The sequence below is a fragment of the Lissotriton helveticus genome, chromosome 7 (genome assembly GCF_964261635.1).
Source record: "Lissotriton helveticus chromosome 7, aLisHel1.1, whole genome shotgun sequence".
Lineage (NCBI taxonomy): Eukaryota > Metazoa > Chordata > Amphibia > Caudata > Salamandridae > Lissotriton > Lissotriton helveticus.
In genome coordinates, this window is record NC_136068.1 from 1,181,617,280 (window position 1) to 1,181,630,206 (window position 12,927).

Sequence of the window (12,927 nt, forward strand, 5' to 3'; positions counted from 1 at the left end):
TGCTTCTTTCGGAAAACTCTGCAGTGTCTTAAAAAACCCTAAAGTTTCAACTTCTGAATCCCCATACGCCCCCACTCTAATGTTAGCACTCTTTAAATTTACCACATCCCACCATACAACACTACATTGGTTGGTTTATTTTCTAAAAATTGTTCCTCACAGTCTAAACTTTTACAAATTTTTACAGGAGGCATGTTTTCAGATTTACATATGGGTACAAAGTGACTGATTTTTTTTTACATTTAGTACACCTCTTTCCTTACGCGGGACAGTTGGCAAAATTACCCAAATGTGCCAAGGATCCACACCTCTAACATATTAAGGTACAATTGGGCACAGATTATTTTTTTTCTTTTCATCAACCTTTTTTTTCAAGGGCCATACACTAATATCTTTTTATCCTGCCGATAACTTAACAGATTCAACAGATCTTTCAATACCTTTCACAATATTTATAGTTTCCTCCAGCGATGTAATGGTACAGCACAATAAATACTTTTGAACTTTTTCTTAATGCACAGTTCAAGATTATTTGATCTATTATATATTTATCCACACATTCTTAAAGCAGCCGCATATTGATGAATTGATTCGGACAATGACTGCTTCTTTGAATAAAAATTAAATTGTACCAAATCAATACTTGACTCTCAAGTAAAATGGAGAGCCAAAGTTTTTTAGTCTCCATAAACACGTTGCATACACGAGCATCACCTGCGTCCTCCTCACTAGGAGCTAGCACTATAGGCAAATTATCAAATATATTTTGACCCCCCCAACCCCAAACAATTGAACAGCAACGCAGCTTCATGTGCTGTAGAATCATTTGTAGCATCCATGGCCACAAGATCATTTTTAAAAACTCTGCACCAATCTTTCCATTGATGTACAGGTTTACCTGGATATGGTAATAAAGGAGGTGGTTGCTAAAAAGACCCACTGGAAGGCATTAAAAAAAAAAGTTAAATGGCTGAGTAAACTTATACCACCTAATACTTTCAGTCCTTTATGAGCATGTGCGCTTGTGCTTTGTTCATCTAGAACAATAAACATATGCATAAACATACTCTACACCGCTTTACATCACTGCACTATAAGCCACTGCACTCTACTCTGTATCACTCTAAGCCATTGCCCTTTATGCCACTGCACTCTACTCTAGACCCCTGCACTCTACAGTATTACACTCTACGCCACACTACTCTGCACCACTCCACGCCACTTCGCTCTATGAACCTCTACTCTGCACCACTCTACTGTACACAACTGCAATCTAGGTCATTGCACTTTACACCATACAATGCTGCACCACTGCTCTCTACACCACTGCACTCTGCATCATTCTACTCCATTGTGCACCCTTCTTCTCTACGCTACTGCGCTCCACGCCACTATACTATACTCTACTCTGCAGCACTCTGCTCATTGCCACATCACTCTGCACCATTGTACTCTAGACCACTGCACTCTACTCTACACCACTCTTCACAACGCCACTGTGGTCTATGACACTGCACTCTATGCCAGTTCACTCTACGCCAGTCCACTCTACTTTATGGCACTCCACCCAAATCCCTTCTATGCCATGCCAGTCCACACAGTGCCATTCTTGCCCAACAACACAATGCCACTATTGCTCACTCCACCCAATGCCACTCTGCGCCCCTCTACTGTATCCCACTTTGCTCCATGGTGTTCTATGACGCTGTACTCTATGCTGCTCTTCTCTAACTACTCTATTCTATGCCACTCTACTCCACACCATGCAGTGCCACCACTCTATGCCATGCCATTACATGTCACTCTACCCCACTATAGTCTACCCTCCACTACATGCCACTTTACTTAACTCTACCCCACTACACTCTACGCCAGTCCATTCCACTCTATGCCACTCCACTCTACTCTGACACTCTACGCCACTCTTTTCCACACTACGCCACTCTTTTCCACACAACGCCACTGCATACCACTCTCCACTGTACTCTACTCCACTCTGCTGTACAACGTGGCTTGCTAAAAAACATTGGCAAAGCCAATAGCTCTCGCATAGGCAAAGCCTGTTGACTTTGCCACTGCTTGTTTAGAGAGCTGTACGATGATGCCCGTAAAGAGTACTTTTCAAGTGCGTGGTTCACTGGAAAGCACTACTCATGGGGAAAGATTTCCGAGGCTCTATGTAAAAACACCTTAGTGTGTACAGCGCTAGTCACAGAGAGAGCTTTGACCTCCCTTGATTGAAAATGACCTCTGAGGCTATCCAGTTTGCTCTGCAGTAAGCATGGTTTAAAGATGAAACAGTTCATGCTGCGCAGAGTGAAGTTCAGAGGTGCATTGCATAAGCTTGCACAGAGAGCGCCGTAGAAGACACTCCTTTTGTGAATCACTCTAGGTCAGAGGTCTTCAAACTTTTGTAGGTTGAGCCCCCCCAGCTGAATTTTTTTAGATGTTGGGCCCCCCCACCACCTGACAGAAATTTCTGGACTCGACCGCCACGCGCACATTCCGGGCATATTCAGCGAATAACATTCAATACAATAAGTTTTTTATGGTTGTTGCATGAAGCAAACATTTCTCTACAAATAGTAATAGACTCCCTCACATCAATTACATTAAAAAGAAATTAAACAAAACGGTATTTACAAGAATTTGTTTAGGAATTATTCCAGTCCATCAGGGAAAAAAACAGAACTGTCTCTATCAAGGGGCCCCTGGAAAGATGTCCGAGAGACACGTAGTATTGCCGCTAATAGTTACCTCGATCATGCAAGTTACATGCACATACATGACACGGTCAAAGGCTACTAACACCCATTCTACTGTTCACCCACTCACACTTGTTCACTCACTCAATCATACATTCTCATCTAACTACCCTTCCACTCATTCACCTAATTCACATTGATTTGATTTGAATAAAATTTATAACGCGCAGACAATAACCCGAAGGCATCAAGGCGCCATTGCCATTCCCACTCACTGTTATATTTTCAGTCATTAAAATAGGTTATTGAAGACAGCAGGTTGAATTTCAGTCAACTCATGGTGTTTTAACAAGCTTTTGTCTATCCACCTTATCATTCTCACAGTCATCCACCCGGTTACTCACTCAACTCAACTCAACTCACTTAAGATCATTCCCCTACCTACCTACCCACATCCAACAATTATTTCACTTTCTCCCACCTTACGTCATACACTTACTCACTCATATTCACCCATCCGTATCAAGCTTCCTATGGATATCCAACCAATTCATACAACCAGTCGTCAAATTTACCTGCCCACACAGTCAACCCCCACATTCAGTTACTCACCCATTCACACTCTCATACACCAAACATCACCCATTGAGTAACCAACAATTTCATTAATAAAAAGCTACACTAAGTGGCGTTGTTAGTGCCTGTTTTATTCTCCCTGCAGATTACATCTAGCAATGTCTACTGCCACAACATTAAGCACATTTGATCTGCAAATGAGATAAAAGAACCATCTGTAGTTGTAGCAGTAGGTTGCTTTGTACTGACCCCATTTGTGCTGCAGAGAAGACAGCACAGCAGTTAGAAAGGAATAAATTTTGACTTTTTTCTCCAGCTTATTTGTGGAGTTTTTTTTGAAGGAGCTGCTTATCCGGTCATTTTACCTGAAAACTTAACGTTACCTCACACTCATCAGGATTTCTTTTTTACATTTTTTAACTTTTATTTAGTAGGAGCTTGACCCAAAGGGGTTTTATGGCTTTTTACATGAGCGCCAGTTATGTTACACAAGCACATTTGTGTTTTTTTTTTTAGGCGGGGTTGACTAAGTGATTAGCCCAGAATCACAGAATGTTAATTAAGCTGACCCTAACTAGGCTCTCGAGTTCCACAGTCTTTTCATCACACCTTTATTAATATTTCCAAAATTTACAGCTTTTTGTGTGGCGCGATATAAAGATGAAAAAACGGTTTCAAGCCTGATAAACTTCACTAAACCAAGACGTCCAGAATGCAGGTTTGGACATTTCTCACCTCAGACAAACCTGATCTACATAGTGAGGCGCATTCGTACCTGTATGATAATGTTTCCAGTGCCGTTCCTGCTTCATAAGTGAAACTGAATTCCCCTCAATGTGCTGTGATTCTTGCACTGTCTGTCCCGCTGTATGTTCCGTTTCTTTATGTGAGGCAGCTCCACATTTATTTGCCTCCGTTATTTATGGTGTTCAGGCAGCTCGCAGTGCAGTATCGGATAAATTCTCAAATATGCAAGCTGCCACTAAGTATGAAAGAGCCCGTCCTGGGATGGCCGTAAACACAATAACTCAAGCCTAAATTGACGCCACAGACTGACGTAATAGCTTGGTCTGTGGAGCCTTTCGCGTGCTTCCTAAACCCACCCTTTCACAGATCGTCACAGGGTGAGGTGTGGCCTGTGAGAAAGTGTCACTCGTATTTATTGATATGTCACTCGAAATAACACTGAAATTATGAAAATGTCACACATAGCATTCTGACGCCTTGGCAGCTATGGATAGATAAGGAGCTACAGTATAACAATTACTTACCCAGCATTATCTCGCACATTCCCTGTACCCCAGGTTGTAATTACTCCCAGTAAAAGAACTGTGTTTCCAGAAGCACCTCACACGTACCTTGTTCTCCTGGGCACAGTCAGTCAAGCAGTACAGTTTGTAGTGAAAGCTGCGATCCCAGCAGTGCCTCACACATACCTTGTACTCTTGGGCAGCCTCCTCTACAGGAACGATGGTGTGGGCCCGGTGGTCCCTGGACCGGTCACACACCACACAGCGCCCTGATGCAGGAAACAGACTAGTTTCGTTTCTGCTGCTTATAAAGTGAAAGTCTTCTGCATCCGGCGCAGCCGCCTCTAAAATCATGCCGCCCTAGCTACTCTTGCCTCCCACTGCAGCTCGAGCATGGCACCTACAAATGAACCCCCTCCTGGGAGACTTAGCAACACAAAAGATGCCATCGAGCTCCCCTCCCTCCCCCTTTCAAATACCGGAGTCCTCCAAGAAGGCAGGGAACAAAGGTCAGCGTGGAGTGCGCGCCCCCCTGGGAAGGTGTCGCGCCCCCCCAGTGGGGCGCGCCCCACAGATTGAAGAACACTGCTCTAGGTGCTTTAAACTTCACGCAGGAGACTGCTCGCGCACAGTGGTCAACGCTGACGTGGTGGGCTCCCACGTTCACAAACTTCGCGACTACCCACCCACACTAACCGTCCCCTTCTTAAGCACTGAGGGAATAAGGCGTTCCTGTAAAGTGACCATGGACAAAAGGCTGGGTGTGTGCGAGCATAACAGCAGAAACCTCGAAATGGATGACGCGTTGTGTCTGCCGTAAATGGCCAGGCGCTGTTCGGCGTGGAGTACCAGCACTTCCTTATGTTGAAAGGTAGAGAGCACTTCTCAGCAGGGTGCAGTAGTTTGATCGGCGGGTGGAGCACTTTATAAGGTGTGACTCTGGGCTATTGTGTATCATCTCCACATCTGTATTTCCATTTCAAGAACTGCATTGGTTTACATTTTACTTTCCAAACCGCAAACCCAGAACTCGCCCCATTTTCTAGACACATCTTTGCTGTGTGTCTCCTGCCATATTACTGTAGTATACTAGGGAAGGAAAAAGTGACCACCTTAAATTTGAAGCGTTGTCCTTGCTTTGATACAAAATTGCCTTGTGAAGTCCTAGTCCTACTAAAAAGGAAGACTGAAATGCGAATGCAACAAGCACAGGAAAAGCCAGTAGGTCTGGACTTTGAAGCAGGTGCACTATTTTAAAATAAAACAGGGTGTTCAAAGCAAAAAGAAAAACACTGGTAAAGTTTATAAAGAAATAACATGAGAGAATTCAAAAAGGAAAGTATTAGCCGACCAGCCCTGAAGCACACTACTTTTTAGGCAGCTGTACATATGTGAGGAGACAAAATGCCACCATTCATAGGTCATGTGAACAGATTGCTGAGGCGGGCTGACCCTTCCTCCGTGATTTATGCTGCAGTGGGCAGCAGCAAAACGATAATGCCAATTGAACAGTCCAGGAGATAGGAGGATTGACCCAAAATCTCTCTTTGTGTATGTCGGAATGTATTATTTTGATTGCATGAGGTTGGCGAACCAGCTACAGCTGTCTCTATGTCAGACCTAAAAATTGTGTTAAAACATGGATATGGGAATGCCGTTGTTTATTGCAGGCACCAAATCCAGCTTCACACAAAGACACATATTTGCTGAATTTCAATAGCATGTCTTAGGTGCCTGTATAACCGTTAAGGTTGATGATGATGATAAAATGAGAAAATAGCAGATGTTGGAATTTGAAGTCATCGAGAAGACCGTCAACAGACAGCTTGCCGCCTTTCTCGAGACAAATGGATCCCTCGACCCCTCGCAGTCCGGGTTTCGGGCCAACCACAGCACTGAGACCGCCCTTATCGCAGCCACCGACGACATTAGAACCCTGATCGACAATGGGGAAACAGCGGCCCTCATCCTTTCGGACCTCTCTGCGGCGTTCGACACCGTCTGCCACCGCACCCTAGTGAAGCGCCTCAGCAACATCGGAATCCGAGAGAAAGCACTGGAGTGGATCATCTCGTTCCTCGCCGGAAGAACCCAGAGAGTCCGCCTCCCCCCGTTCAGATCCGAGGCCACCGAAGTCATCTGCGGCGTACCACAAGGATCTTCACTCAGTCCAAACCTCTTCAATGTCTACATGAGCCCCCTCGCAGCCATCGCACGCCAACACGGCCTCAACATCATCTCCTACGCTGATGACACCCAGCTGATCCTCTCCCTCACCAACGACCCCACCACCGCCAGAGCAACCTACACGAAGGGATGAAGGACGTCGCCGACTGGATGAGGAACAGCCGCCTTAAACTGAACTCAGACAAGACGGAAGTCCTCATCCTGGGATCATCACCCTCCGCCTGGGATGACTCCTGGTGGCCCCCGGCACCGCTCCCAAGCCAACGGACCACGCACACAACCTGGGCTTCATCCTGGACTCCTCCCTGTCGATGACCAGACAAGTCAACGCAGTCTCATCTTCGTGCTTCAACACCCTGCGCATGCTCCGCAAGATCTTCAGATGGATCCCCACTGAAACCAGGAAGACCGTCACCCAGGCGCTCGTCACCAGCCGACTGGACTACGGGAACACCCTCTACGCCGGAACCACAGCCAAACTTCAAAAAAGACTCCAGGGCATCCAGAACACCTGCGCACGACTCATCCTGGACATTCCCCGACACAGCCACATCACCGGACACCTGAGAGACCTGCACTGGCTCCCCGTCAGCAAGAGAATCACGTTCAGACTCCTCACCCACGCACACAAGGCTCTCCACGACCTGGGCCCCAAGTACCTCAACGACCGCATGACCTTCTACACGCCCACCCGCCAGCTATGATCAACCAGCCACGCCCTCGCCACCATACCACGCATCCGCAGAGCCACCGCCGGAGGAAGATCCTTCTCCTACCTGGCAGCCAAGACCTGGAACTCCCTCCCCACCCACCGTCGGCGAACCCAGGACCATCTCTCCTTCAGGAAGCAGCTCAAGACCTGGCTGTTCGAGCAGTAGCATACCCCCTCCCCCAGCGCCTTGAGACCCTCCCGGGTGAGTAGCGCGCTTTATAAATACCATGATTGATTGATTGATTGAATGAACAGTGGCTTCATCTTAGTCATTGAGCGAAGCTGTAATTAATTATTCTACAAAACAAAGACTTTCTGAATTGTCTGCTCTCTTTTTCTTGCTATTTACTGTGTTGGGTACGGCCACAAACTACCTCCTACATTGACTAAGGTCTAAAAGCCTAGGAGACAATGTTGTACAGGCTACAAGACGTGAACCACTCATCAGTGAGACATGACATACTCTTACAGGTCGCGGACTGGTACTACATTATCCATTGGTAGTTACTCTTTGAAATCCGAACCCTATGTTTTAGTTCTAGTTCATTCCCTGACACTCTGTATACTTTGTAACAGTAAGTGTTCTGGTACAAACTAGGTTCGGGCAGTCCGGTATAACAATGCCGCCTTTTCATTCAAGATTACAGGTGAATACTGCATACACACACCCACCTACCCCACCACGTAGAAGCATGACGTTAATGCTTAGACCCTCACCCTTAATGCCCTGCTAACTCCTGCACTCAGAAATCTACCAAAAGGCACATTATGCATTCTATGCTGGAGCAGGGAGATCATTAGGTTTACTTAAGTTTATATACACATGTCAAGGAATAACACAGTCCTCTGCTCCCTAATAAAACACCCTGGTGCAATGCAGGGTATAATATTCTACTCCCCTTGTCTTTACACAAAACAATAAATGACTGTAAGAAATTGGATTTTTAGTTCAGAGGGGTGGAATCCCTACTCAGATAACAAACACAGTCCATGTCAGGGTGAACCAAAAAAAGGCACTAAATTAACCTATACGTAACCCTCCAGTGTGGCACAAAAGCACTCGCACTTAACATAAAGGCCCTGTGTAAAGTATTCATGCAGCACTCCAAACAATAATAAAGTGAAAACACAACACAAAAAACTTCCAAACAAATTTAGAAAAATAGATTATGTTTTAATAAATAAAATAACTACAAAACAAACAAAATCCAACCAGTAGAACCAGAGATATTAATTTTTAAAGTCGTAGGTAAAAATAGCATCAAGAAGCACAAAGCCCCAGTTGTGGTCATTTTACGTGTTAGAGCAGCGAAAGTCACAAGTTCAGGACAACTGCAATGGAGCGCAGGTTGGGTAAAGGCATCAGGGTAGTCTCGTTAAAGAGTTACCTTCTCAAAACCGGTGCGAAGAGTTCCTTTCACGTTGGAGATGGCCACAAATAGGGAGGAGACCATCAATAGGAGGCTTTTAGCGGGAAGAGCTGGTTGAGTGCCGCAAATGGTTGTTGCTGTAGCACAAAGAGCCAGTCATCGCTGGAGCTTCTTGTTGGCTGATCATCACGGACGATCACTGTTGGCATGAAATGCAGGTCTTGCATTGCCACTTGATGCGGACGGTCGCTGTCGGCGCAAATAACCAGTTCCACTGGAGGTTTGCATCGGCAATCGTCACAGGAAGTTAAATCTTGAGGAGAAGAGTTTACTTCGTGTTCAAAAGGAGGCCAAAACCTCAGGATTTTAACCTTTTCTTGAGGAAGAGGTCTTACTGATGCTAGCAAATGGTCCAGGACATGATGGTCACCGCTTGGGAATTGGTACTTAGTCTAGCAGCAGGGCTAAGGCAGTTCCATTTGGTGCCGGTCAGTTGGGAAGTTACAGGTAGGCTTCTGGAAGCTTGTGGTGTTCCAGGAGCTCACACAGGAGTCAGCCAACTGATGATGATGATGATAATGACATTTATAAAGCGCTTGGTTACACTTTACCTGTGTGTCCCTGCGCTGCGGCACAAGCACAGACAAACATCATTCTTAGGTCACCCTGAACGGAGAGCAACATCAGAAGCTACTCATTTGGAAAAAGGAAAGTTTTCAGCTTGGAGTAACTCTGTGTAACCTGGGATCTGAACAAGCAGGGGCAATCTTCCTTTTTACAGACAGCAAGACAGTCCTTCTGGCAGCAGAGCAGTCCTTCTGAATCTTCCACAGGTCCAAGAGTGTTGTGATGGTAAGTTCTGAAGGTCCCATTCTTCCCCTGGGTTTTGCTCCCAACTATCTAGGATAACAACATTCAGGGAGGGCTGGTGTCCAGTTTCTTTTTGTGTGTGGCAGGCAGAGCTCTTTTAGAGCTTTTTCCCACCCATCCTGTCAAGAAGACCCTCTCCCTTCACACCTAGGCCTACCTTGTTCTCTTGTTTGGAAGCAATACACAAACCCCAATAGCAGATCCATTTACAGTTATGTGACCCAGAGCTCTGTAAAGAAAACAGAGTTGGTTTGGGCAGAAAAATGCCAGCTTTCCAAAAGTGGCTTTTTGAAAATGGAATCTTAAAATCTGGCTTCGCCACTTAAGAGGATTTTAAAATACAATTAATTTGAGTGTAAACATCATCTCGAACTGCTCTCAATCTGTAGTTAGCACTTATTAAATGTAATAAGGCAAACCAGTATTGCTCTATGCGAGAGATAGGCCTTACAACAGAGAAAAAAATACTTTGGGAGCTTTTCACTGTCAGGATATGTAAAACTTAAACTTGCATGTCCTGCTTTTTAAATATAATGTGCCCAACCCTAGGGGTGGTTAGGACATACCCTAGGGGTGACCTATACGTTTTTAAAAGCAAGGTTTAGAGCTGGCAACCTGTATATTTTTCCAAGTTAACATGGCAGTGGCAGATCTTCTGCATGTTTTTCAGGGGTACTTTAATTGGTGACACAATATGTGCCACTGCTGCCCACTAGTAGTATTTAATATAAAGGCCATAGGTTTATGGAGTACCGTTTACTAGGGACTCATAATAAAATTAAATATGCTAATTAGGTGTCGGCCAATGTTACCATGTTTTAAGGAGAGAGCCCAAGCAATTAGCACTATTTAGCAGAGGTAAAGGGCACTGAGTCCTAATGCCAACAAAAACAAGTTCAGTCAAAATCAGGGAATGAAGGCTAAATATTTGGTGGAATACCACGCCAAGGATATCAGGTCTAACAAGGGCACACAATGAATAGCACTGCTCTTCGTACGCAAGAAGACAAGCACCCCAATCACGATGTTTTCAAGTGACAAAAGACAGCAGGTAGGAAAGACGGCTACTTCACACCTACTTGCAAATGAAAGGAAGCTAAAACTAAACACTGCATTTTAAGGCACTGCAATATGGATGCTAAGCTCACTGATGTGCAACGGTCATGGGAATACAATATGTGCTAAATGTTACAGAAGACGCAGCTATGGAAACTGTTCTCACTGGTGACTCACATTAACAATAGAAACAGAGCCTAATTTGTGCAATTGTTTCCGGGTGCATAGTATCTTCAGTTGTGTTTTTTTAACACTGGCACTTATTTCTTACAGTCCATCACATGGTGGCACCATTTGTCTATGGTAGAGGAGATGCACAATAGCAACAGTGTGCAGCAATTTACTATACATTAAAAAATACTAATACTAGTTTGTCCAGGCCGTTCTCACAGCTGTGGGTGGCATGGAATTGTTGATATTATCACATTTGTTAAAGTGTGATGGATAGTAAGTATCAGTGGCACTGGTATTTGACAGCGTTGGCTGGGATAGTGGGTGGTGCAGACTGCAACCCTAGACCCTGGCACTTATTATTATGATTATTATTGTCATTATGTTTATCATTATTATTATACATGAATTCTGCAAACCGTGTGTAAAAGCCCTTCTCTAATTTCTTTGTAATCTGCAACTTGTGATGCACCTAGTTGTCGTTTTACGAACAAATGACATCAGAACTCAACTATAATAGCTTATTGCAGTTGAGTTCTGAAGACACACTGCCTGCTGCCAGAGCCAGCGGCCGAGGGCTAAGGCAGGTCATGTCACGCATCATAACTAAAGCAGCTGTTTATAGAACAAAAACAAAGTGACTTTTCTTTCTGCTGCTCTGTTTTTCTAGCTGTACAGTGACAACCAGAAATGAGATATTTATGGCAACATATTTATTTTTTACACTCCTTAGTGAATTATAGAAAAGTTAGAATCATGCTGCATGGTTCTACACATTCCAAGCTACTGGGCCTTTTTTGGAAAAAAAACTGACCCAAATTAAACTGATTCTAATATCTTCTTTCAACAAATAACTTGCATCCTTTTTGATGTTTAATTTTGCTCTAGATATTCTATTTTTGTTCTTCATGTTTGCAACTTTGTTCTTTGTTTTAAATGAAAGTGGTAGTACCAAGTTTTTTTGTTTAAAATTTCTTTTATTGATTTCAAAGATAGAGGAAACAACGAACGAGCCAGTTTGCTCTATGGAAATCGGGGTGCAACCCGGCAATTGCAGTGTCATGGTTGGCCCAATAAGAACAAAGGTAACCACGAGTAGAACACCCACTCACCCACCTCACCCTCCTCCCTCCAGATGAAGGTTGTGTTACAGGAGATGGTCATAATAAGGTCAAACTAGTGAAGGTACGTAGAGAAAAAATGTGCTAGGTAGCAGAAGTGTTTTAAGGCTGGTGACCTGGGGGGATCCGCATGTATTTTGGACAAGTTAGCTCCGTAAAGTCAGACCTTAGTAGCTTGAGAAAAGGTTCCCATATGTCTTGAAAGGAGGCCCCAGGATGGGTCAAAGAGAGTGAAATCTTCTCCAGGCCCAAGATACCCCACAACCTATGGAGCTATCCCAGCCGAGTTGGAACCCTCGAGGGGCAGCAACCTTATCTCATGCCAGCAGGGTGGGTCTAGTCACCTCAGGAAGGTATAGGTTTCGAGGAAGTCCGTCACGCGTAAGGAAGGGAACACCCCACAGAGGTTGGCTGGCCAGCCAGCCAGCCAGCCAGCCAGCCAGCCAGCCAGCGACCAACCAATCCATAAATAACCAATGTTTCTCGGACTCTGCGCGAGACCACTCCACCAGAGCTCTCATCTGAGCCGCCCGCCAATAAGCAAGGAGATCTGGGACCACAAGGCCCCCCTCAACAGGGTCTCTGTATGTGAGCTCCCGGCGTAGCCGAGGCCATTGGTCGCGCCAGATAAAATGTTCTATGTCGCGTTGCAATGAGGGTATGATTCCAGGCGGAGGGACAAGTTGCAACGTATGGAATAAATAAAGAGGCTGGGGTAAAATCACCATTTTCACGACTGCTATACGGCCCAGCCAAGTTAGAGAGTGCGGTCTCCACTTATTGAGGGAGGTTCGGACCCGACGCGAGATTGCTGCATAGTTTGTCTCCCTGGTGGGTTTGTATAGTGGCAGAGACGTGCAATCCCAGGTAGGGGATAGAGTTGCGGGCCCATTGGACTGGATACGAACG

General features: G+C 45.1%; 1 protein-coding gene and 1 long non-coding RNA gene across 2 annotated transcripts in view; one reads left to right on the forward strand and one right to left on the reverse strand.

Annotated features, from left to right (window-relative positions):
• The window catches only part of LOC144767288 (uncharacterized), a 149,088-nt gene extending 144,263 nt beyond the window's left edge, over nt 1–4,825 (reverse strand). The window contains exon 1 of the long non-coding RNA XR_013598134.1: nt 4,718–4,825. This is a non-coding gene — a long non-coding RNA (uncharacterized LOC144767288). The remainder of the gene's footprint in view (nt 1–4,717) is intronic.
• Nucleotides 1–12,927, forward strand: part of PITPNC1 (phosphatidylinositol transfer protein cytoplasmic 1) — a 1,067,253-nt gene that overhangs the window by 351,276 nt on the left and 703,050 nt on the right. The window lies entirely within an intron of this gene.